The sequence below is a fragment of the Xiphophorus maculatus genome, chromosome 20, assembly GCF_002775205.1.
Source record: "Xiphophorus maculatus strain JP 163 A chromosome 20, X_maculatus-5.0-male, whole genome shotgun sequence".
NCBI classification, from domain to species: domain Eukaryota; kingdom Metazoa; phylum Chordata; class Actinopteri; order Cyprinodontiformes; family Poeciliidae; genus Xiphophorus; species Xiphophorus maculatus.
The window spans coordinates 5431889-5456771 of record NC_036462.1 but is presented as its reverse complement, the minus strand read 5'-3'; the positions used below and the strand labels follow the sequence as shown (position 1 = coordinate 5456771).

At 44.6% G+C, this 24883-nt stretch overlaps 1 long non-coding RNA gene across 3 annotated transcripts; it reads left to right on the top strand.

Annotated features, from left to right (window-relative positions):
* The first annotated feature begins 1860 nt into the window (after positions 1-1860).
* Positions 1861-24883, top strand: LOC111612338. 3 transcript variants are annotated; one of them, XR_002754560.1, is made up of 4 exons: positions 1861-1987; positions 3797-4327; positions 21481-21678; positions 23277-24883. It is a non-coding gene; the product is annotated as an uncharacterized LOC111612338 (long non-coding RNA). The 3 variants fall into 3 exon arrangements; XR_002754559.1 differs by lacking the exon at positions 23277-24883 and adding an exon at positions 21802-23022; XR_002754561.1 differs by lacking the exons at positions 21481-21678; positions 23277-24883 and adding an exon at positions 4522-4623.

The following is a 24883-nucleotide window of genomic DNA, read 5'->3' as shown; positions in this document are numbered from 1 at the left end:
TGTCATCTCTAAAGTCAGCAGCAGGTGGCAGCATCGCTGCACCAATCAAATCCGTTTCCACATTCCGTCCTCTGAGCTCCGGGACTTTAACTATACCACCACAGCCTGGCCGGCCTCCTGCTGAGATCCAGCTCTGGTGGCAGGAAGCAGAAAGCTGCAGATATTTATCTGGAATAAAAACTGCATTCAATTTCACAACAGAATGACACGAGCATGACTAATATTTACGATTTTTTCCTCACCATCATGTTGGTAAATAAGTTGTTGTTGTTTTTTTCTTTTACATCATTTTCCACAAACATCAGAAGAAAATGCATCTATCCTCATTTTGGAAATGTTTTATGTTTTTCTTTGTTTTAAAACCTGAAAACAGAAACAGTTGTTTTTATAAATGACCACAGATTTCCTGTGGTAGATATTCACACACACACACACACACACACACACACACACACACACACACACACACACACACACACACACACACACACACACACACACACACACACACACACACACACACACACACACAGGAACAGGAATCCTCCCAGTTCCTCCCAGATGGTGAGTGAAGGTGAATGAGCTGAGAGGAGGAAGAGGAGGAGGATGAAGAGGAGGATGAAGAGGACTCTCATGGTGTTTTAAAGCTTCCTGTGTTCCCTGCTTCTGCTTCCTCTCCTCCTGAAGACGTTTCCTTCCCTCAGCTGCTCCAGATTCTGTCTACATGTGTTTTCTGATAAATCAGATCAGAAACTGGTTCAGCTGTGAGACAAGCCCACTGGAAGCGTCTTCCTGAAAGAGGATGTGAGCGGTGCTCCGTGTTTCAGGGAGTTTTCTGTCTGATCACAGGAATGTTCCAGAGAAAACATGGAGACAAAATGTTTCTCCATGAAAACACAACGACCCGACAGACTGAAAATGGTTTCAGTTTTAAATCTGGTTCTTCTGAGCCGTTCAGTCTGAATCATTCGGGAAGTGAAGCAGGAACAGGAGTAAATCTGGAGCCTCCATTATCACCAAACTGATGAGTTTCTAATAAAACGACGGGTCGCCTGGAAGTCCTTCACTTCAGCCTGGATTATTATAAAAACAGGCATGAAGGACGACGAGTGGCAGGAAGTCCAGAGACAAACTAGAGTCCAGATTAAAACAAGGCCTGAAAGTCTGGAGAGAAAAGAAACTGGAATCGTGGTTGGATCAGTGAAAGTTGTTTAAAAGCAGTGAGGTAAGATTCATACGTCAGAAACAGCAGAGCTTTGATGCAGCTGCACTTTATCAGCAGAGGAGAACCTGACAGACGGAGAGGCAGGGAATATTTGTCACGGTGAAATTAGAAGAAGCTTCTTTTTAAAGTGCCAAAACAATTTTAACTAAGCGCAAAACGGAGCCTGGAGCCACCCGCGGATCCAATTACCGTACGGGAGCTTAGAGCCTGATAGTGCCGCCATGTTAAGGCTGTTTCTGGAGAAACAAACTCAATTCCAAAGTTTAGAGTTTCTGTAATTAAAAAAGCCAAAGCAGCAACGCAAAGGAAGGAGAGAAGATACAAGAGGGAGAGAAACGAGGGAGGAGGAGAGGACTGGAGGAGGAGAGGACTGGAGGAGGAGAGGACTGGAGGGAGGAGGAGAGGACTGGAGGGAGGAGGAGAGGACTGGAGGAGGAGAGGACTGGAGGGAGGAGGAGAGGACTGGAGGAAGAGAGGACTGGAGGAGGAGAGGACTGGAGGGAGGAGAGGACTGGAGGGAGGAGGAGAGGACTGGAGGAAGAGAGGAGGACTGGAGGAGGAGAGGACTGGAGGAGGAGAGGACTGGAGGAGGAGAGGACTGGAGGAGGAGAGGAGGACTGGAGGGAGAGCTGAGGAGGAGCAGCAGGAAGCAGGAGGTGAAGGTGGGGAGGAATAATGAGGATCCACCAGAACCAGAACCACAGACCAGCCTGAATAATCCAAACCAAACGCAGTGAGACTCAGATGCAGAACAAACTGCAGGTTTGATAAGATCAATGTTCTATGTTGGTGTATTAATAACTGATTACAACTGATAATCAATCAAAACAATGATTTCTGTTCCTCAGATTCTCAGCTGGATCAGTTCCAGAGTCTAGAGTTTAAACATCTGGACCAGTTTTATAGATTTAACATCTGGACTTTCCTCCGTTTGAATCTTTTTAAATCAAACTTGATCGATTTCAAAAATGAAAAAAGATTAAAACATCGAATAGAAACGATGCTAATTTTAGGCTTTGGTGTCTGATATTAGAAATAAAATGATAAAGATCTAGTAAATATTTAGTTAATTATTTTATATATTTTCCATTTAAAATGAAATTAATTTGCATAAAGAGCTAAAAGTTGATGAAAAGTGAACAGATTGTCTTTCCTCAGTTTCCTGTCAACATCTTCGCTGTGACCTGTTACTATTATTATTATTATTACTATTATTATTATTATTATTATTATTACTATTATTACTATTATTATTATTACTATTATTATTACTATTATTATGACCCGAGTTTCTGCCTGATCTTGATTTTAAATCATGTTCATCTGGAATCGTTTCATTTTGATCCTCAGTGGATTAAATCTCCTCCTCCTTTTATTCTCCATTATTAATATTTCTTTATGCTCTGTTGCCAGGCAGATTTCAGGTTTTTGTTGATGTGAAGCGTCATGACGGCCAGCTGGGCGTCTGACCTGCTGCAGATGATTCCAAGTTGGAAAAATACTGAGGAAAAAGTTAATTTCACGTCTGTCTGAGTAATGCTGACTTAAAAGTTCAAATTTATGAGGAAGTTGTGAGATTAGATGTGTTCAGCAAGTTTCTGTGCATCTGGAATGAAGCTGCAAAGTTAATGGATGTCAAAAGTTTAATTATGTTAAATCAAGCAGGAAGTTAGACTGCGGTGGATGTGAGAACCACGACCGTCTTCTGCAGGAGCCGCGCAAAAAAACGCAAAAATCCTGAAAACACAGAATATATATATATATATATATATATATATATATATATATATATATATATATATATATGAAATATTTGGCAAACAAACTGGATGAACTTCAAACCCAGTAAAGCCCCAGATTTACATTAATGATGGTATTTATCCCCAACTCCAACATGATCCAACTCTGATCCACTTTCTAACCTGAGATTTAAAGAGGAGCAAAAGCAAAGGAGGTGGATTAGCAGCTGATGATGTCATCCAGTCATGTTACTGTAGAGCAGGAGTCTCAAACTCCAGTCCTCCAGTCGCTGTCCCGCAACGTTTAGATGAGCCTCTGCTGCACCTGAACAGAATAATGAGGTCATTAAGGTTCTGGAGAACTGATCTACACCAGGAGGAGCTGATGAAGCCGTTTCATTCCAGCGTTTCATTCCTGTGGCTCATCTAAAACCTGCAGGACAGCGACTGGAGGACTGGAGTTTGACACCTGCTGCAGAGCATCGTCTCTGCTGCCTGATGCTGAGCTGTTAGCATGGAGTCACAGCAGCAGTCTTCAGTCAGAGGCTTTTCCAGAGTCACTGTGTGACTGACTGCTACTGGAGCTGCTTCCAGCCCACAGCATCACTATTCAGAGACTCTTTAAAGATGAGTTATGACGACATTTAGTTTCCCTTCAGGACAAATGAAGTATCTCTGTTAGATGTTCCTAAAGCTGGAAACTAATTATTTTATAAACTGTAAAACATTTCAGACATTTAGAATCAAAGGAGTAAAAAACTAAAAGTTTGTAAGATTTTCAATATGAATGTTGAAGGGAATAAAGACTCTCCTTCCTCCTCTCTGTTTTCAGATGTGGACTCTCCTATCGGCCTGCAGGGATCTGTCCATCCGTCCGTCCGTCTGTCTGTCCTCCTCAGGTTTTCTGTGGATTTGCTCTGAATTTCCATCTTTGGCTCGTCTGAAAGTGTCTTAATGATCAGGAGAAAGTCTCTCATTCAGGACCGAGCCGTCGTCTTTGACTCTGAAAAATGTAAATTCATTCCAGAGGACTTCATTTGGTTGGCTCTCCTCTCCCGTTCGCCTCAGGCGCGGTCGAGCTGCAGTCTTGGAAAACTTTGGAAGATGTTTTCCAGATCCGGAGTTTCAGTCTTCGTTCGTCTCTGGGGCGAAAAGTTTTCAGGAACTTTTTAACTTGGATCAGAGGAGAAACTGATGAGAAAATGAAACGTTTCTCTGGAGTTAAAACACGTCGACGGTCTGAAAGGAACATGGCTGTTTGGTTCCTTTGGATCGGCAGACGGAGCAGCTGAAACGGTGCGGCTGTTTCTGATTTTCTGAAGCCTCCTGGAGGAAAGAGAAGCAGCAAAACGACAGACAGACGGTAAAACTCGTCTGAATCCTGAATAATAGTCAGGATTTAGTCACACCTTTTTATTCTGCACCTTTAAACATGTTTCACTGAAGGTTTGCAGCCTTTATCTTGCAGTGCAGCCGCACACACACACACACACACACACACACGCACGCACGCACGCACACACACACACACACACTTGTTGTTTTCTGTGTTCACAGATGAAGACCTGAAATGTCTGAGCAGAGATCAGCTTCCTGTCTGCTGGAGACTCGACGTTTCACTTTTCACTGTCAGTCAGACAAACGCGGCTAAACTCACAGCTGACACTCCGGGTTTCTCTGCCAACTCTTCGTCGCTCTTTTCTCTGCTCCTCTTCATCCCCGGAGAGCCATCTTTCATTTCCGGCTTCACCTTCCTCCCGTCTGGCTGAGCGGTGTGGAGAGACGCTCCTCTGCTGTCAGAGCTGCGGCGGAGATGGAAGCTGAAACATACATGAGGAGACGTGGAGCCCTGCTCTCTCTGCAGACATCAGTAAATCACATTTGTTCCATCGCATCATGAATCATAAACTATAATGTTTGCATCAGACGCCAGCCGGCCTGAAGAAAAGACGAGACAGATTCCAGAACGTTAAAGTTTCAACGAAACTGTGGAGAAAGATGAGAAAATGATTTCAATCTGCAGAGAAACAGGAAATTATTACAGTTTGTGGATGTGAGGCGACCTCATGACTTAAAGGGTTTTTCTGCCCGTATCCAAATCGGTTTATTTCACAAAACTACAATGAAAACAGTCTTTTCACATCAGGAGTCACAGGATCAGCAACCGGATGTTACTGCTGGCAAAAACCACAAAGAAGAAGACGACAGGAAGTGGTTGGAGGACGAAGCGCTGCGTGGTTTTTAAATGACTTATCATGTGAACAAACGTATGAATTATGTTTTTAATGGTTTCTTTCTTAATGGAAACGTCACAATTGCAAATTTGTGTTTTATCAACATTAGTGGAATATTGACAAAGTTTTGGTAAATATTTGTAATATAAATGCAGATCATTTCTTTAAAAAACCTGAATTTTGTAATTGCTGAAATACACCAATAACAAGATTTCAATACGGCTGAAAAAAATCCTCATTTAGACCAAATATCTGCGTTTCTATTGACTGTGAAATTATGCAAGTTGGAATTATGAAAATTAGATGGCAGTTAAAGAAAAAAGCCTTTTTTACGCTACGATAAGAGAAATTTACAAAGTTAAAGAAAGTAATAAAATGATTTATGTGTCGTTATTCTTCCACTTAGCAAACGGAAACAAATATTTTCACGGTAACTGACCTAAAGAAGGAAAAGTTTACTCTGATTACTGCAGATAATGAAAATCAAAGAGTTGAATATAATTTGCAAACATTTGGTTTGTCATCGTTAAAGTTTGTCTCCAAATGATTTCCTTTTTTCCAATTAGGAAAGATTATATTAAGCTGTGCACATTAAAAGCTTCATTCCTATATTTTTAACCGTTAACAAGCAGGAAGTGATATTTGAAGTTTTGTTGTCATTTTTTTCACTTCCAGATGTTTTCCAGATGTTTATGATCAGAACAATCATTTTGTTCTGATTGTATTTTTCTGACAGAAGTTCAGGATTCTTATTTTATCGGCTGGTCTGGATTTAGAAACGACCTTGGAGGTCTTTTCTGAAAGTCACCTGTTCTCTGTGTGTGTCGGTGTGTGTGTGTGTGTGTGTGTGTTGCACCTGCATGTCTTTCACACACACACGGCTCGGCTTGCAGCTGCTGAGGTTTCGGGAGGCAGTGATTACCGGCCTCATTTTCTCTGCAGTATATAAACTGGTTTTACTGCCGCGGCGACGGAACATTTGGTGTTATTAACTTTTTTAACCTCGTTAAAATGAGCCAAGATGGAACAGGGAGGATACTTGGTGCAGGCGGAGGCTGCAGGGCGTCAGGACGGGCTGCCGGCTGCCATCAGGTCACCTGCTGTATCTTAGCCCTCTTTCACTTTTCATGTCCGTTCAGGAGATTCATGGCGTTAAGGTCGGAGCGGAAACGGATTTTAATTCCAGCCCAGTTTCTGTTCTGCTTGACCTGCAGGTGATGTCTTGAAGTATGAATTATTATACAAACATGTTCAGACATTAATCTGCTTGAGGATCTCAGATCTCCTTTAAATGATCCTACTGACCGAACCGGATCAGTCTGTCCATCTGATGTTCTGTCCACATTCGTCCCGGCAGAAGATGGAAACAGTTGAAGCTCTGGGTGAAAGATGGGAATGAAAAGTGAATAAGTGATGAAGCTGAAGAAAATCGTTAAATACTTCTGAAAGTTTCCTGTCTGGAGAAACTGCTCACATTGTTCCGGTTCTGGAGGTTCTTTCTCCTCTCCGATCTGCTCTGACTTTCCTCCCGCTGCCGTTCGGAGTCTAACGGTTGCCATGGAGACGTGGTGACTCTGCTCAGTGAACTTTCAGACGCTTCGCCTCCCTCTCTGGTCGTCTTTGTCCCACTTCCAGCCGACCGGAGGTTTCTGTAAAGCAGAAGGTTTGGGGAGGAATTTCTTGACGTACGAAGATCTTCGCACACCGTCAGGAGAAAACGTACGGAGAGAAACTAGAGACTTCAAACCTGAACTTCACCGTTTACAGGTGCAAACGAGCTGCAAGCGCATCAATGATGTAAACTCCAAAACACACAAACACTAAAAACTAATGCAACAAAAACGATGCAACCAGGAAGTAGAAGCAAAGGGGAAAATGTCACAAACACCAAGTCCTCCAGACCACTAGGGGGAGCCTGGAGTCGGTATAATATCTTCATATGCTCCAGTTCTATAATATTGTGAAAGTGTAATACTCCTTTTCTTTCGTCTAGTCATCACGTCTCTACTGAGGATCTAATCCGATAAGACCTGTTGGTCGACTCCCCCTGGTGGCCTGGAGGCCATTTTCTCTGCTTCTCCTTTCGGTTTCAGTATTTTTCTCCTTTAAATCGTTTTTCTGTTGGATTTGTAGTTTTCCGTTTGTGTTTTTTGGAGTTTGCATCATTCATGTGGTTGCAGAACGATTTGCCATTTGCATTTAGTTTGGAGCTAAACATTTAACTTTGCATATTTAAATTAGAAATAAATATGCATGAGTGACTCAATTTGAGCTTACTAATTAAATATTTTTGTTGTTTTATTTATAAAGGAATGAATATTATGGAAACTGAAAAATGAGACCCATTTTTTTCTTATGACTGGATAAATAACCCAAATTATTGCTGTTAATGTTCGACGATCTGAGCTTTCAGGTAAATGATGCTCTCATTTATAATGAGCTTTTTAGATGTTATTTCAGGGTAATTTGTCCTAATTTATGCTAATTGGCTTTTTAAAAAGTCTCACCTGGTTCATTCAGTCAGTTTAATTCACAGGTTGTGTGTTCAGATCCAGGTTCCTGTTTTGCATTATAAATGTAGATTTATCTGCAGATGGAACAATGGCGTCGATGGAGGAAGAGGATAAAGAAGTAAAATGTGGCTCCTGCGCCGCGCTGACATCCGCTGTGATTGTTAATACATGTGAACTGCTGACGGGGCCTCTTCCAGCCAGCGGGGTTAAGCTCCCTTATGGCCCGGCCTTGTTAAGATTGAGGCTGAAGTCGTAAATTATTGAGTGAGATGTTGCGGGCTGAAATGTAAGCGCGGCGTCAGCGCGTTTCAGGTGCGCCGAGATGAGACCTGAATGGAGAAGGAAGGATGGGAGGAAATTTACTTCCGTGATTGATGGAGGAGATTGTTGAGCGCAGAAACGGAGGATGGACCTGCTGGACCGGATCCTCCACCCGGAGGTTCAGCTGAGTCCAACCCGGCCGGACCGCCGCGGCGTATCGCGCCTGCGCATCAGCTCCAGAGGTTGAGGCTCGTGACCGGATGTGCGCTTTGCTTTCAACTCTCCCATGAACTTCGTTCCCTTGATATGAGGCTCATCAGCCAGACTCGCATCTGGTGGAGTGAAAAATGTGCACATAACCCCCGACGTGCTCATCTCCTGCACTGAGCCACTTTCTATTAGTCCTCATCAGAACCAAATCCATTAACATCCGCTGGGCTTGTTTCTGTCATTACTGTAAAAGTGACGCTACATTAGAGCTCGCTGAGCTTTTCCCTCTGCCTCGTCATTAACAACACGGAAACCAATTAATATGCTTGTAAGGTTGTAATCCTCCAGACTCCGGCCTCTCTGAGGAGAGCTCTGCAGAAAAACAAATTAAAGCTGCGGGCCTGACAGTAGCAGGCAGCAAACTCAGAAAATACAAAGTTGCTCATGTTTTCTCTCTTCTTTTAAACTTCACTCCACTGATTTCTGTCCCTGTTTTGCTAATTCTGTAATTTATCTACTTAACTCTGAACAAGTTGTTGGATTTCAAGTCCTTCTCTCCAGATTCCCTCTGCATGTTTTCCTTTCTCATCCCGGCTCTGCTTGGTCCGCTTTAACCCAACTCCGGTTCGGTTGGTGTGGATGCTAATCGACCTCTGACCTCTGGTCCTCCAAACCTCGGTCTGGGAATGCCCTGTGCTGTGACTATAGGTATATGCAACCAAAGCTAACATGCTAGCCTGATGCTAGCAGCAGAAATGGCTCCTGGTCTTTAGCCAAAGACTAAAGAGAAATCCTCCAACACTAAAATCTCCATCTTGTTTCCATCTGGTGAAGAAGGAAGTTGCTCTCAGTGTCTTCAGAGGTTTTTGTGTCGTTTTAAGTATCGGGCCTTTGAGACGCCCGATACTCTCTGCTCCTTGTATAGCACCCCCACAGGCGAGGAGGGGAACAGGCTTAGATAGATGGATGGATGGATGGATGGATGGATGGATGGATGGGTGGATGGATGGATGGATTGATGGATGGATGGATTTCTCAGACTCTGCTCTCTCAGCTGTGCTGCCTTGCTATCTGTTTCACTTCGAATCTTTTAACCTGTGGGAGTCGAAGACAAAGATGGCGTCACGCTGCTCTCCACTTCTGAGACCCCCCACCGGCGCAGGAGATGCAGGCAGATGCGTCGGGCTGAAAGACGAGCAGCAGGGGAGACGGGTCGAGGCGGGCCGATACTCTCTGCTCCTTGTACAGCAGATCGTCCTCCGTCAGTGAGGAGAGGCAGATTTACTGCAGCCTCGCCTGGATGCTGGGATTTCTGGGAGTCTCACTGAAAATGTGGAGGAATGGATCAGCCGAAGCTCCGTCTCCCTCCTGGAAGGACATCGATCTCTGAGCTGAACTACAGACGGAACCAGAATACTGAGATGAAATCAGCTGAGCAGGTCCGACTCCGTCAACCCGACCGGCGCCAGCAGCCGACGGGAACTCAGAGGAGAGCTGCAGGATGCTGCTCCATGTTTGGTTCTGGTTCTGATGTAGAGCAAACCCAGAACCAGAAGGCCTGAGAGGTCTGAAGCTTGATCTAGCAGCAGCAAATCTTTAATCCATTCAGTGATTTATAAACTACCAGCAGTAGTTTAAAGTCTCTCAGTGAAGGACTGTAGAACCGGGTGGTTTCTCCATCTTCCTGGTTTTAGTCAGAACTCCAGCAGCAGCGTTCTGGAGCTTCATGGAATCCACCATCTTCTGGAAACAAGCCAGTTCAGGATGGTTGGAAAAGAATCCAGTTGTAGTTTAACCTGCATGAAGTCTGGTTTTCCTTCACTCTCCTAATGTATTATAACTTATTCATAAACACTAATATGTAATGAATATGCCTAACAGCGATAGAAACCCACCACACCACCAGGTCTGAGCCACTTTGGTTCAGGGCTTTAGGTTCATTTGACTGAATTAGACGCCAACAGAACAATCTCACTTTCTGTTTCATGAGTTTTCTGAGACAATTTTATTTTTACACATCAGAGGCTGCATTCAGACCAGACCAGTCCACTTTAATCCCACTCCAAGTTGATTTAATCCGACTCCAGCCCATTTTCCTATAAACTCCGGTTCGGTTGGTGAGGGGTGAAAGCTAATCGACCTCTGACCTCTGGTCCGCCAACCCTTCATCTGGGTTCGGTTGAACTGAACTCTGGTTCAGTTTGAATGTGAACATCAAGTGGACCGGAGACCGCTCCAAAAGCAGGAAGTGGGCTACAGCGCAGGGCATTCTGGGTAAATACAACCAGAGCTAACATGCTAGCCTAGCGCTAGCAGCAGGAATGGCTCCTGGTCTTCAGCCAAAGACTAAACAGAAATCCTCCAACCGCTAAAATCTGGCGCCTCCATCTTGTTTCCATCTGGTGAAGAAGGAAGTTGCTCTCAGTGTCTTCAGAGGTTTTTGTGTCGTTTTCTTCAGTAGTTCTTGGTGCAGCGCCCCCACAGGCCAGGAGGGGAACAGGTTGGTTTGACTCAGAGAACCACAGCAGCTGGAGGGGGAGCAGATGATGGAGTTCTGGTTCTAGTAGAACCGGGTCAATGGAAAACTCAGGATGTTTTCCATCAGAAGGGAGAGTTTGGGCCTCAGCTCCTTCTCTCTCTCTCTTAGTCAGCAAATACTTTATTGTGTTTGTTGAAGGAAGTTCATCAGGCTTTGATTTAGCCGTGTCCCACATGCGGAGGTCGTTAGGTGGAAATACTCGTTAATATTCATGTGCTGGATCTGAACGCTCTGAATTTTCTCTTGGTTGAGTCTCATAGGATGGTGGAAATAAAAAGCGGCGGAGGATAAGGAGAGGTTGGAGAAAGCGAGTCAGAGAGAACAAAAAGAATAGAAAGAGAACGGAGACTGGGAGGGCGACAGAGGAGAAGGTGGAGAGAATGAAAGAGATTACAAAAAGTGACAAGAAAGTCAAAGCTGCACGAAGGAAAAGGAGAGACATGAGGAAGCATACGGAAAGACAAATGAAGCTTAAAAAGCAGATGAGGCTGAAAGTGAGCAGACTGTCAAGGCCACGTTTAAAGCAGGAACTTCCAGAAGAAAGCTAACAGCAAATAAAATGAGGAGAGAGAAGAAGAGTAGGCGGGATGATGAGGGAGAGATCATTATGTGGAAAACGATGAAGGGTAAAGCAGACGTGAGCAGATCAGGGAGAGGAGAACAGAAGAGTCTGAGGAAGGACGACGAAGGACGAGAAGTGGAGAGGAAACTTCTGACGGCTGCTGATGAGGAGAAACAGGAAGCGGCAGATTCAGGAGAACACCAGAAACGCCAAGAATCGCCACAAACCTTTAAAACACGTTAGTTTGGGAAGACCTGCAGAGAAAAGTTTAATTTGAAAAGTTTTTGCAGTTTGTGGATCAGTCCCAGCTCCAGTTTCAGAACCAGAGAGAGCGGTTCTGATGCTTTCTGGACCCTCCCAACGTCTTCATGGTCCGGCTCTCGCTGGTAATTAAAATTAAAATATGTTTCATACTTTAACTGATTCAGCAAATATCACCGACAGCTCAGTTATGATTATCCATAACTGTGACGCACTTTAATAAAACCAGGAACAGAAATGAAGAATAAAGTTAAAAACCATCAATTTCAGAGAAAATACAGATTTTATTACTGGAGGTGGGAACGAGCAGCTGACCGGGTCTGGAGACGGTTCTCACTAATCCCGTTTGTCCCAACATGTAAAGGGGAACTTCTCTTTCATTTCTTTCATTTTTGTGTCTGACATCATTAGAAAGTTTGGAGTTATTCTCAGATTCAGGAAGTGAATCTGAGAATAACTCCAAACTCCCCAGAGGAAACGCTTACAGCCAGTCAGAATCATCTATAATCATAATAATTCACAGCAATGATGAAGATGAGTAAGAACAGGAGAAACAGAGGAATAATGGCATAAATCCATGTTTTATTCATATTTAGTGAATGTTTAACTGGTTCCTGCCGTCGTCTCTTTCCTCTCAGACGTCATCCTGACAGAAAATATCAAACTGCTTTACAACAGCTGAGCTGCCAACGCTGCTGCTTTCTCCTCCCGTCGTCCCGCAGCATCGCCTGCCTCTCCCGACTGGGCATCAAGTATTCAGCGGGCGTCAGGTGGCCCCCGGACCTCGCCTGATGCGTGGCGGGGTCACAGGGAGGTCAGCAGCCATATAAACATTCACACCAGGAAAAACATACAGCGGGGTTCTGAAAACACAAAAAGAGTTCAGGAAATTATCTTCACGCTGAAATCAGTCTGATTAAAAATAAATATCCAGAAGGGAAATTAAATGTGGTCATAACTCAGATCATCTGCTCTGGTTGCTGATGCTGTGGGCCGGAAGGATCTTCTGTAGAGGAAGAAAACTCGTTTCAGGGGGACTCAGGCTGCCTTCCAGCTGCTGGAGCGAAACTGGAACAATGCTCTGGCTTGTCGCGCTGCCCTTTAGTGAACACAAGGCCTTTGTCGCCTCCGCCTGGACTGGAATGTCGCCGGTTCAATCGAAGACAGAGAGAAACGGAGAAAGACGGAGGCGCCAAACGCTGGCAGAGAGCAGAGCAGATATGAGAGGCGGCTGGAAAGAATCTGACAAAAACACCAGCGTGGAAAAAACAGGAGCAGAGCTGAGGCTGGCAGTCACAAATAATCAAGTTTTCCTTCATCAGGAGGAGAATTGTGAAGATTAGAGGCTGTTTGTGGTGCAGAGCAGCAAACAGGGGATAAAACATCCAGGAGCAGAGAAAATAAAACCACCTGATGGAGAAATCTGTGAACTTCCAGATGAGGTCAGCTGCTTATTTCACTGCTGCGCCTTGAAGACATAAAGTCCATTATGACTTATGAATGACGGAGATTTAGGAAGGATGGAGAAAGAGTGCAGAAAGAGGGAGTGAGATGGATGGCGTCGATGCGCCCTGGACCATTAAACTGGGTGTCAGAGAGCGAGTCGGGCCGCCAGGCCGGACAGCGCCTCTGGATTTACAGCCGGGCCGAACCATAAAGCGCCAGCGGCCGCTTGTTGAACAGCAATCCCTCCAATCAGGCTGCAGGCCGCCATGATGGAAGATCACAGACACCACAGAGAGGAGAACCGTGAACCGAGAACCGAGACGACAGAGAACCGAGAACCAAGAGCCGAGAACCGAGACGACAGAGAACCGAGACGACAGAGAACCGAGAGCCGAGAACCGAGACGACAGAGAACCGAGAACCAAGAGCCGAGAACCGAGAACCAAGAGCCGAGAACCGAGAACCAAGAACCGAGAGCCGAGACGGCTACAGAACATTCTGACCTCCTGAAATGTTCCAGTCAGGTCATTACTGCTATTTACCAATAATAATGAATTTATCAAACCTATGAATGTTGAAATCTGAGCCTGTGAGTTTAGACTCGGCCTTACAGGTTCATCTCACCTGGTCGGACGTCGTTTTCAGAGCCGACCGTCTCAACGCTGCGACTCAAATCCAGATTCATCGAACCAAGAAACACTTTTCCAGTCTGTTCTGGTCCAGTTCTGGTGAATCCGTCTGAATTACACACTTTAAGAGTTTTCACCTGTTCTGTCCGCTTTAACCCAGCTCCAGTCCGTTGGTCCAGAAAGTCTGGTTCAGTTGTTTGGTGTGAACACTAAGCTAACCTCGTTCCAGGTTCGGTTGAAGTGAACTCTGGTTCGGTTTGGATGCATATGAGGATCCACTGCGACAGGAGGCTAACAGCTAGCGGTGACGTCATGTCGGATGTCCTGTTCTGGTCGGAACCTTTCCTCTCCGGGTCTCTGGGACGAAGTCCGACTGTTTCACCACCAGGATCCGCGGATCAGAACCGATGGAGCATCATTAACAGCTTCACCACACAAACAGCTCCGCTTAAATATTCACAGCTCAGCTTCTTGTTTACTCAGCCAGATAAATAAATGATGCAACTCAGGAAACGACGTGATGCAACCCAAACAGTTCCTGCGACCTGCAAGACCGGCAAACAGGGAGGGGCGGGGGCAAACAGGGAGGGGCGGGGGCAAACAGGGAGGGGCGGGGGCAAATAGGGAGGGGCGGGGGCAAACAGGGAGGGGCGGGGGCAAACAGGGAGGGGAGGGTCCAGCAGGAAACACGTGACCAGGATGAAGAGGAAACTGAGCCGCTGCTTCACCAGGCAGCTGGAAAAATGAGGTCAAAAAAACTCTCCATGTTTTTGTTGGATCCATTTTAAATGTTAATGTTAGCATGCTGTGAGCGGAGCGTCAACCTCTGCTTAAAGAAAAAGTTTCAATAAAATTTAAAACATGGAACTTTATGCAGCGTATTAAGAACTGAAATGATGATACAGAAACAGTAAAAGTGAGCAGAAACTTTCATACATCCAGACCGGTCCTGTAAAGTAACAACCAGAGGAACTTTGTGAAATGGTGAGGTAAAACTCTTCTCCATCGTCCAATCAGATCGATTTGGAAGCAGAAATTAAACTCCAGAGAGAAGCGGCTTCGTGTTAGCGGATGTAGCTGATGCTACATCAGATTTACAGGCGGACCAGAAACACGCTGCAGCCAGAACCTTGGCTCACAATTTATTGTTAACGCGTTGAAATCCACATAATTAATGAATTTAAATGAGTGCGTTAAAGTCTCGACCTGAGTCCAGTTCATGGTGACGGAGTTTTTTTGAGCCAAGCCTGATAGTCCGAAGCACTCAGAACTCAGTAAGCCGAGGCAGAACTCAGAACCGACCGGTTCTACTGCAGGTTCTGAGGAACAGACCGGTTCTGGAGCAAGATCCAGTCCCAGTGCTGCCACCTTCCTATACCACAACAACAACAATCCACCACAGTCTCATTAGCATTAGCATTAGCATTTTATACTACAAACTCTAAGACAGGAGAAAACGGCATCATGTTTCACTATTGAAGACACAGCAGGTCCAGATTCACTGTGAAGGAACAAAATATTATTTTTATAAGGTGAAAACTTTTAGTGGTGCCAAAACTTCATAGTGACCAGAACAGCTGCTGCTTCAATGGACATTCACAAGGCTCTGGTGTGTGTGTGTGTGTGTGTGTGTGTGTGTGTGTGTGTGTGTGTGTGTGTGTGTGTGTGTGTGTGTGTGAGCTGAATAGAGAAACCTTGAATCAAATCCTCAGAAGCAGCTTTTTGATCTGTTCTGATATAAACAAACACGCAGAGTTGTTTTCAAATCAATAACTCCCTAAAATATGAAATCACAAGATGAGACAAGATGGTTTGTCAACAACTTTAATCACAAGAAGAAGAAAATGGATACATTCCTGATTAGAGACTGAATGCAGTAAAAACTACCAGCGAAACCTGTTGCTTGACAGACCTGCTTAATAATCTGAAAATGTTAATATATCCATCCATCCATCTTCTTCCGTTTATCTGAGGTCGAGTCGCAGGGGTAGCAGCTTCAGAAGGGAGGCCCAGACTTCCCTCTCCCCGGCCACTTCTTCCAGCTCTTCTGGGGGAATCCTGAGTCGTTCCCAGGCCAGCAGAGAGACATAGTCCCTCCAGCGTGTCCTGGGTCTTCCTCTCCTCCCGGTGGGACGAGCCCGGTACTCCTCACCAAGGAGGCGTCCAGGAGGCATCCTGACCAGATGCCCAAGCCTCAACTGGCTCCTCTTGATGTGAAGGAGCAGCGGCTCTACTCTGAGTCCCTCCCGGATGACTGATCTTCTCACCCTTTCTCTAAGGGAGAGCCCAGACACCCTACGGAGAAAACCCATTTCGGCCGCTTGTATCCGCGATCTCGTTCTTTCAGTCATGACCCAAAGCTCATGACCATAGATGAGGGTGGGAACGTAGATCGACCGGTAAATCGAGAGCTTCGCTTTTTGACTCAGCTCTCTCTTCACCACGACGGACCGGCACAGCGCCCGCTTGACGGCAGACGCTGCGCCAATCCGCCTATCGATCTCCCGCTCCCTTCTTCCCCCATTCGTGAAAAAGATCCCGAGTTTTTGCCTCAGCAACCACACGAGCCGCATGTCGCTTCGCCCGCCGGTGCCCATCAGCTGCTTCCAGGGTCCCACAGGCCAAAAAGGCCCGATAGGACTCCTTCTTCAGCCTGATAGCATCCCTCACCGAAGGTGTCCACCAACGGGTTCAAGGGTTGCCACCAGGACAGGCACCGACAACCTTGCGGCCACAGCTCCGATTGGTCGCCTCGACAATGGAGGCACGGAACATGGTCCACTCGGACTCCATGTCCCCCACCTCCTTTAATGATCCCTTTGACCTTTTCTGTTCCGGGGTGGAAACATTTTATAATGCGCCACTTTAGAGACTGGTGTGAAAATCGTCCAGATGTAACAGATGAAGCTGGACTGAGACTCCGTCTGTCCTCACAGCAGACAGAGACTCAACAGAAAGGATTTACTCTGCATGTCCAGGCGACGTCTGCAGGGAAACACGAGAAACAAGCCAACAGGAAGAGATTCAAAGGTCGAGTCCATTTCTTCCCGTCTCCTTGAATTTCCTTTAACTAGACGTTGGATGGACAGAGACAACGCCGCAGCACAGAGAACCACAAAACACATTTAGTGTTAATTTCACACCTTTGCTCTGATTTTAGAGGCAGGAGCTGCTTCAGAGAAACAGGCAAAAACTGTTTATGGATGTTTCTGCAGCAGAAAGGCTGAAGGAAGTTTATGAAATCTGCAGAAACAGCAGGAGAGGAGAAATATTTAGTAAACAAAAGCAGGAGAGACTCTAACGCCGCCATCTTGTTTTCATCTGGTGAAGAAGGAAGTTGCTCTCAGCGTCTTCAGAGGTTTTTATGTCGTTTCCTTCAGTGGTTCTTGGTGCAGCGCCCCCACAGGCCAGGAGGGGAACAGGTTGGTTTGACTCAGAGAACCACAGCAGCTGGAGGTGGAGCAGATGATGGAGTTCTGGTTCTAAGAGAACCAGGCCGACCCGGGGGAAACATCTGGGCCGCGTCTCCAAAGCTTTGAGTTCTTTGGTGGAACAAATTAAAAATGCACCAAAGCCCGGAAGCCAAAGTTTCTTAATTCAATACAACAAATGATGCTTTAAACAAAACCAGCTGCTGAGAGAAAAGGTGGGAAATATCAGAGCATTTCTATCAAGGCCACGCCCCCTGCAGGCTCAGGATGGTACTGCATCCCAGTCAGAGATAAATAAATTTCTGCAAATATTGGATAAAATGTCAGCTAAATGTTTGAAATGAATAAAAACAGAATAAAAAGGACAGAAAACAATATGACTAAAACAAACATGTCTGCTGTGACGAGGCAGCAGCGATAACTTCATCCTGGGTTTGTTCCAACAGCAGCAGAGCCGGAGGAGGAGAGCTGATGACTGATGGATGAGTGCAGCAGGACAGACAGATGCAGAAATGACAAAAAGATGAATGGGCGTCACAAACCGCCATAGATTAATGACACAGGGAGGCGAGAGAGGACAGGTGGACAAGGACGGCCGCCGCCACACAAACACATCGCCGCTCCCGCTTCCCTCCAGAACAACAGGACGCCTTCGAAGTGTTGACCTTTTAACTGGATTTCCAGAGAAATCTGAATGCTGGGTGAAAGAGCGCCTTTCAGAGAAGCAGCTTGAGACATCGGTGGGATGTCTGTGTTCGATACGTGGCTGCGCCGTTGACCTTTCCCTAATGGCCGCGCCGCGGACGCAGCTCATTGTTGAACACCGCCGGGATGTTTGGAGGGAGGCGGCGGTCAGGAGGAGCGGGTCACTGCGGCTGAAAACCACTTTAAACTCATCTTTCACTTTTATTTTCACTCAGGCTGGATCTGTGGACAGCTAACGCCGACAGGTCACCTGTAGACCGGATCGGTTCTGATGACGGGACGACCTGCGAGTCCAGACCGACCCGGTCCAAGTCCGGCCTGAACTCTGCGTCTTAATCCGGCTTTTACAGGGATTTCCTTATCTCTGCTGCTGCCTCAGGATTTATAATCTCCTGTGTGTCTGTGTGTGTGTGTGTGTGTGTGTGTGCGTGCGTGTGTGTGTGTGTGTGTGTGTGTGTGTGTGTGTGTGGGTGTTGCTACATTACGTTGGAGTATTTCTGCAATCTGAAAATCTGCATCTTGGTGGTAAATTGGTCCCTGGTGCAGCTTTTAAATCTCTGGTTTGTGGGTTGAGGTGAGAAAATGCAGTAAGTTCTGCCTCCACTATAAAATGCGACTGATTTATCCTGTTTTTTAAAATCGATTTGCATCCGCCCTGCAGCCCTGACCCCCCCTGCAGCCAGAGGAGCAGCTGCAAATGGAAACGGCCAGAGGAGCCAGATTTAAATTATGTGTGAAATCCCCCATCAGCCACCTGACAGGAAACTCCTGGGGAATAAAAACATAAAGCAATCCATGGTGTTAAATGACTTTTTAAACTTTTACCCCTTTTTAAAACATTTCTGAGCTGAAAACCCAGATTTTAAATCAAGATGAAAGTTTGATTTTCCAAACCCAACTGTAAAAATGTGAAAACCTTTTAGTTCAGAGCTGAACAGTTCATTAGTTCCCGCTGATTCTTGTTGTTCCGTTCATTTCATCGTTTTCTCTTTAACTTAAAGGAAACGCAGAAAGTTTATTAAACCATAAAACATTAATTTACTCCGTTCAGAACTTCTTTACTAATGAATCTTAATATTTTCTGCTCCGTCTCTTATTCAATCTCAACATGTCGAACCTCCATTTTCCCCTGCTGGTCTTTGTTGTCCTGGTAGTTTGTCCTACAGAACCGGTTCTGATGCGGAACGTTCCCAGCCGGCCTGGTAGCTCGTTACTTGTTCCGATCGATGTTCTTTCATTCCTCTGACCTTTTCCTGTTGTCTCAGTTTCCTCAGAGCTGCTCTGACTCACCTCGCCGCTTCCACGTGGGTCCAATTAGGATGTAACCGTCGGAACCGGTTCCGAGCTGAATGCCAGGCCGCCTGTTTGCTCAGATCCGGAGAGACTAACGGAGTTAAAGAGTGTTTAATTTTAATCAGAGTGAGACCTCTTCAGCTGCAGAGACGATCTTCTGTTTCACGGCTCGGACAGGAAACATCAAACCGACTGAAAGGTGAACAGGGGCGATTCTAGGATCTGACCTCTAGGGGCGCTCAGCCCCCAGCAGGGAGAAGGTCTAAGAGACGTTTTCTAAACGTCACAGCTTATTTACATACATTCACATAAGAAATTAAATGATTTTGTCCGACTAAAACTGTTAACAACTACATACAGGTCTGTGTTACGCGCATCAAAACGTGTCCGACGCTTCAAGTTCGACCTTCAAGTTCGACCCGTGTCCACTTTGCTCCATTTACACCAAACGCGTTTTGAGCGTCAGGCGCAGGGTCTATGTGGAGGCGCGTCGAGGGCCGGTGCGGAGCGTTTCGAGCGTTTTGACGCATCAAGAGCATCCAACGCAAAACAACAACTAGAGCTGAGGCGCCCTCGACCTTCGCCCCTCGCCTCGACCCTCGCCGTGCCCTTGACCCTTGACCCTCGACACGCTTCCACGTGGTCTCTGAATGTGCAGCAGACGCGAAACGCGTCAAGCGTCTGCATTCAAAGTGAAAACGCGTCGTGCTTGAAGCGTCGGACGCCTTTTTGACGTGTGAACGCACCATAGTATTCAGGCGCTCGACATTTTGCTCTACATGAATGAAATAATTACACATAAACGGTAATAAAAACAAAAATAAAGATGAAAACAGACGTAAAGATATCTGTCTGGAAAATGATTTAAACATAAAAATCTATTGAAGTTGAATTAAAAACAGACTTTTAGCCTTTTGATCTATAAATGTGATTAAATAATAAATTATGCTCCACTTTATGTGTTTGTGTCTGTTTTTAAAAATCAATCTTTGTGTTTTAACAGTGAAATAAAGAGATTTTATTTATTTAAAGAAAGCACAGAGACGGGTTTAATATCTGTTGTCTTTGATGTTTTCCTTACATAATTTCCATAAACATTTCTCTCCATATCGTCCTCTGAACATGGATTATTTTAACTCTCAAAACTAGAAAAAAGCTGCAGCAATTTAAAATGATACATTTTAATTATTTAAAGTTAATTGGGAGCTGCAGCTTTAACATTTAAATCCTTTTACAACCGGATTGTTTTATTTCTACACATCAGAGCAATAATGCATTTTTATTGATGAGTTACTGATACTGATAGCTTTTGTTTAAGTTTGATATATTAACAAATTTCTTTTCTTTTGTTTTTGTAGATTTTCCTTTGAAAAACCTCATAAATTTCAACAAAGTTTTAGGTTTCTACAAAAATACTTTCAGAACAAATTGACAAACAATAAAAAAGCAAAACAAATTTCTGTGCATTTTTCCTAAATAAAGTGCAAAAAAATTATAGTTTGAGAGCAAATCAAATTTAGATTTGAGTAACTAAAACACTATAAATGATAAAAAATAAAACGGAATCTGAATCTAAAGTATTGATCTGATCCGATAGTATTGTATCGATATTATTGATATTTTTGCTGGATATATTAATAACTTCTTTCACAAAATCCACCTTATTCTTGCAGATCAGTTTTGTGTTTTACAGAAAGTTGAGTTTGTTGCTTTGTGGATGAGATGCATCGATCAAAGATAATTATTATATTTTGACTTTATTTCTGCTGCGGATGGTCAGTATAAACGCCGAACCACCGTGAGAACGATCAGATCCTTATAAAGATCTGATCTTCGTATCGCTGCAGCTTCACGTTTCCGTCTTCCAGCCATGCAGGAACTGAATGTTACAGAGTTTAATAGCTGCGTCACCAACCTGGACCTAAATATAACTCCTCCGTCCAGCCGCAGCAGTAATCTGAGTCTTTATCAGGCGGCAGCCGGATCAGCAGCAGGAATCACAGCGTCCTGTCGCTTCCCGTTAAGACCGGGTCGGGCAGCAGCAGATTAAATGTGTCACATTCATACAGATCCATCACTCTGTCTAAACAGAGCTGTTTGCTTTCTGGAGAGGAGAAGAAGAAGCTGCAGAGCTTCGCACATAAAAGGGAGGAAAATATTTCAGAAGGAAGCTGCTTTCTGTTTTCCTTCTGTTGGTAAAAAACCTAAAATCAAAGATCTGAGGAGACCAATTTATCATATGCTGCGCTCTGCAGCTGCTCTGTCTGCGCTGACAAAGATTTACTCACCTCGGCATGACGAATGCTGCCGGGGATCTGCATCAGTCGGGTTTTATCTGTCAGTTATCAGAAACTAAAAGATATCTGAGGTTCTCCTGAGTTATTTCTGGAGTTATGCAGCTTTTAATTTTCTGTCTTTTCTCTCGTTTGAAGCGTCTGGCGTTCTGATTGGCTGAGACTGGCTGACATAATGCTGCCATCACCTGATCGTTCTCCTGCTGACCTCCTTCAATCTAACATAGAAACGTCTCTGGTTCAGTTCTTCTGCTTCTGCTCTGTCTTCTCAAACCTGCAGATGGTACTGAGCCAGGTTCTGGTTCTGGTTCTGCTGGAGCTTTCTTCCTGTTAAAGGTGAGTTTTTCCTTTGTACATTCGCTAGATGCAACGTCAGAATGAGGAAGTGTGTCTGATCTAGGAAACTGTGAGTTTCATCTTTGCTTTTCATAGATAATGTGGTTCTGTTGCCATCAACAGGTCGTGACCTTCAACAGGTCGTGACCTTCATCAGGTCGTGACCTTCATCAGGTCGTGACCTTCGTCATGTCAGTGATCAGTGTTGTGTTTGCAGCAGTGATGGCGTTCCTCAGGACTAAAATCCCCTACATGGGAGAGTTCAAAGGTCAAAACCACCCACCTCAGTTGGCAGTGAAACTTTTCTTCACCTGCTGTAAAAACCCGTCACACCTTCAGCCAACATGTTGGATCTGCCTTGGTTCAACTCTGAACTCAGCCTGAAGGAAAATGTCCGACCTTCAGGTTGTGATCTTAAGTTCAAGCAGAAAACCAAACTTGAGCTTTTGGAGTGGCCTAGTCAAAGTCCAAAATAAATCTGATGAGTGAGGTTGTTTTGGACTGATCCATCCAGCAGATTCGTAAACCCAGGACTTTGTTTGCTGCTGAAACGCCTCGTCCTCTTCGGATCAACCGGTCGACCTGATGAAACTCCTGGACCTCCTTTTCTTCTTCTCTTGCATCAAAACATGAACCTTCAGCTGCAGCTGAAACTCCACGCCTGGCTGGTTGTGGAAGGTTTTGTGAAAAATGACTCGTGGTTGTCAGAGCGTCTTGTTACCCTGACAGCAGGAGGAGAAAATGATGCAGGAATATTTCTGGATGCTGGCAGACGAATGAAAACAGCAACAGGCTGCAGGAGGCAATAAATCACAGACAGATTTGTCATGATTTGTGATGTTCACTGTCATATTTCCTCTCTGCTCTACACATGCTGGTCCAGTCAAAGGCTGCAGCTTCATCTTCACCCGGCAGAGATTTATAATCTGACGTTTATTTAGAGAATAACAGGAATGATGCAAACACTGAGACGCAGCGACACTTTTTAATTGCAGGGTCTGTAATTAATGAATTATGGAATTAGATAAACTGCATATCGACAAAATAAGCAACATTTTCAACTCAAAAACACATTTTGCTGCTCAGTTATTGAATAAATGGAAATACAAGCTTCATAACCAAGATATTTATAGTTTTTAATCTGGTCTTCATGGAGCCGCTTCAGAAATGTGAACGCTGATATCAGAAATCAATCAGCTGCAGGATTGATTTCTGATTGGTCAATACGACGAAAGAGAAACGCCTGGATGGGTTTGTCTGAACTGAGACATTAGAAATGTTCTGCAGCTTGAGAAGGCCCACTTTGGCTCAGGTCAGAGGTCAGAGGTCAGCCTGATCTCTGGTTTCCAGCTGGAAGAACTGAAGCTGACTCTAGATCTATAACTCTAGATCTATAACTCTAGATCTATAACTCTAGATCAAATATAATAACTTCAGTTTAGTTTCTGTTCAGCAGGAGTTAAACTATGATCATAATGTAGAGCTGTGCATCATCTGCGTCGTTATGGTAACTGATATGATCATGAGCAGATTAATAAATGATTATTTTACCATTTTTGAGGTTTTTAGCAAATTCTACAACCTTTATGTTATTTCAGAGATTATTCTGGAGAAAGAAAATGTCGCCAACAGAAGAATGACCGGAAACACGTCGAGGTTTCTGGACGGGTTCAAAACAGCACAAAGAGGAAAAGATGAGGCTCAAAGCTCAACAACTCGTCCATAAAAACACAAAGACTCCAAAGCGACTCTGAGGAGAAGACAGTTTGTTCCTGCAGCTGGATTCGGGTAGAAGCAGCTGAATGGCGTCGCTTCACCTGGACTCTCGATCAGAAGAGCAAATGAAGACATGATGGGATGAGAAACCAGGAGGAAGTGATGCAGAGAGAGAAAGGCTGTGATTGGCTGACCGTCGCCCCGTTCCTGTAGTTAAATGAAAGCAGAAAAGATGTAAAACAATCTGTCTGAAGCTCTGCAATCAAACTTTCACTGCAGCTGTTATTACTCTATTATCTGAGAGAGTGGACGGTTTCACAGCCCGAAATTACTCCGGTTTTAGAGCGAAGTGTGTCTCTGGTTTTACAGGAAGTGACTTCCTGTGTTCGTTACGCTCCCACTAATTACCTGTCACTCCTGTTTGTTAGAATCACTGTCATTTTCATTCAGAATGGATGACGGCTGTCAGATTAGTCGCCGACTTCCAGCAACGCGATACTAAGAATAAAGCAGATTAGCATGTCTGCTGAACAGCAGAATCTCCTGAAACCTGAGCGGATCAGAGAACATCGACGCTGATCAGGTAAAAAAAGCTACATGCTAAAAACTGAACCAAAACGTTATGGCAGTTCATCTTCCATCAAGGTTTATATATTTGCATTTTGAGCTATTGCGTTAGAAAAAGCTTTGAACCTGAGATGTTCACAGGAAACGGTGAAAAGGGCGGGGCGAGTAACGGAAACACGTAAGTCACGTTATTGCTTGGATTTTAATCGGTGCGTTTTGCATCCAATGAAAACAAACATGTTAAATAAACTGGACAGTTTGCTGTAAGTTTAGTGATATTTCCACAGTTGTGGTCTTGAAATAAAGTCCTGAGTCCTCAGCGCCCGATTCCAAGACTCGAAACCAAGACCGGTCTCGATTACTACACTGAATGACAGTCTAGAAACGCAGACATAGAGACGAACATTTTCCTAAAAAATCTGACATTTAAAGTAGAACTAAACCAAAAGCAGCTGCTTTCACTGATAAACTGTTTAAACAGATCATTTATGGTTCTATCTTTAAGTTTTAGTGAGAATTTTGACATTTTTGTGTAAATTTGCTCAGTTTGGTCATTTAAACCTAAAACTGTCTCAGTGCTGCCCTCTTTGGGTCAAACGGTGCAGTGACTTCCTGTTTCCTGCAACCAATCAAGATCCTGTCTGTCAACACACTGGAAGCTTTGGGCAGAGATCTAACAAACTCTCAGCAGCGCCCCCTCAGTCTGGGTGGAGAACTGCACCATCATGGTTCTGCGTGTTGAGGTAAATGTGGATTGATCAACGTAACGTTAAGTTCATTCATTTACTCACTCATCCTGCTGGGCGTCTGAATGTGTGTGTGCATCACGCCACAGTAATAATTCATAAAAATGTCCGTGGTGTGATTTTGTTTCCTGTGTGGGTCGGATCCGGTTAGGTTGCATTCACACTTTGCTCCTTTT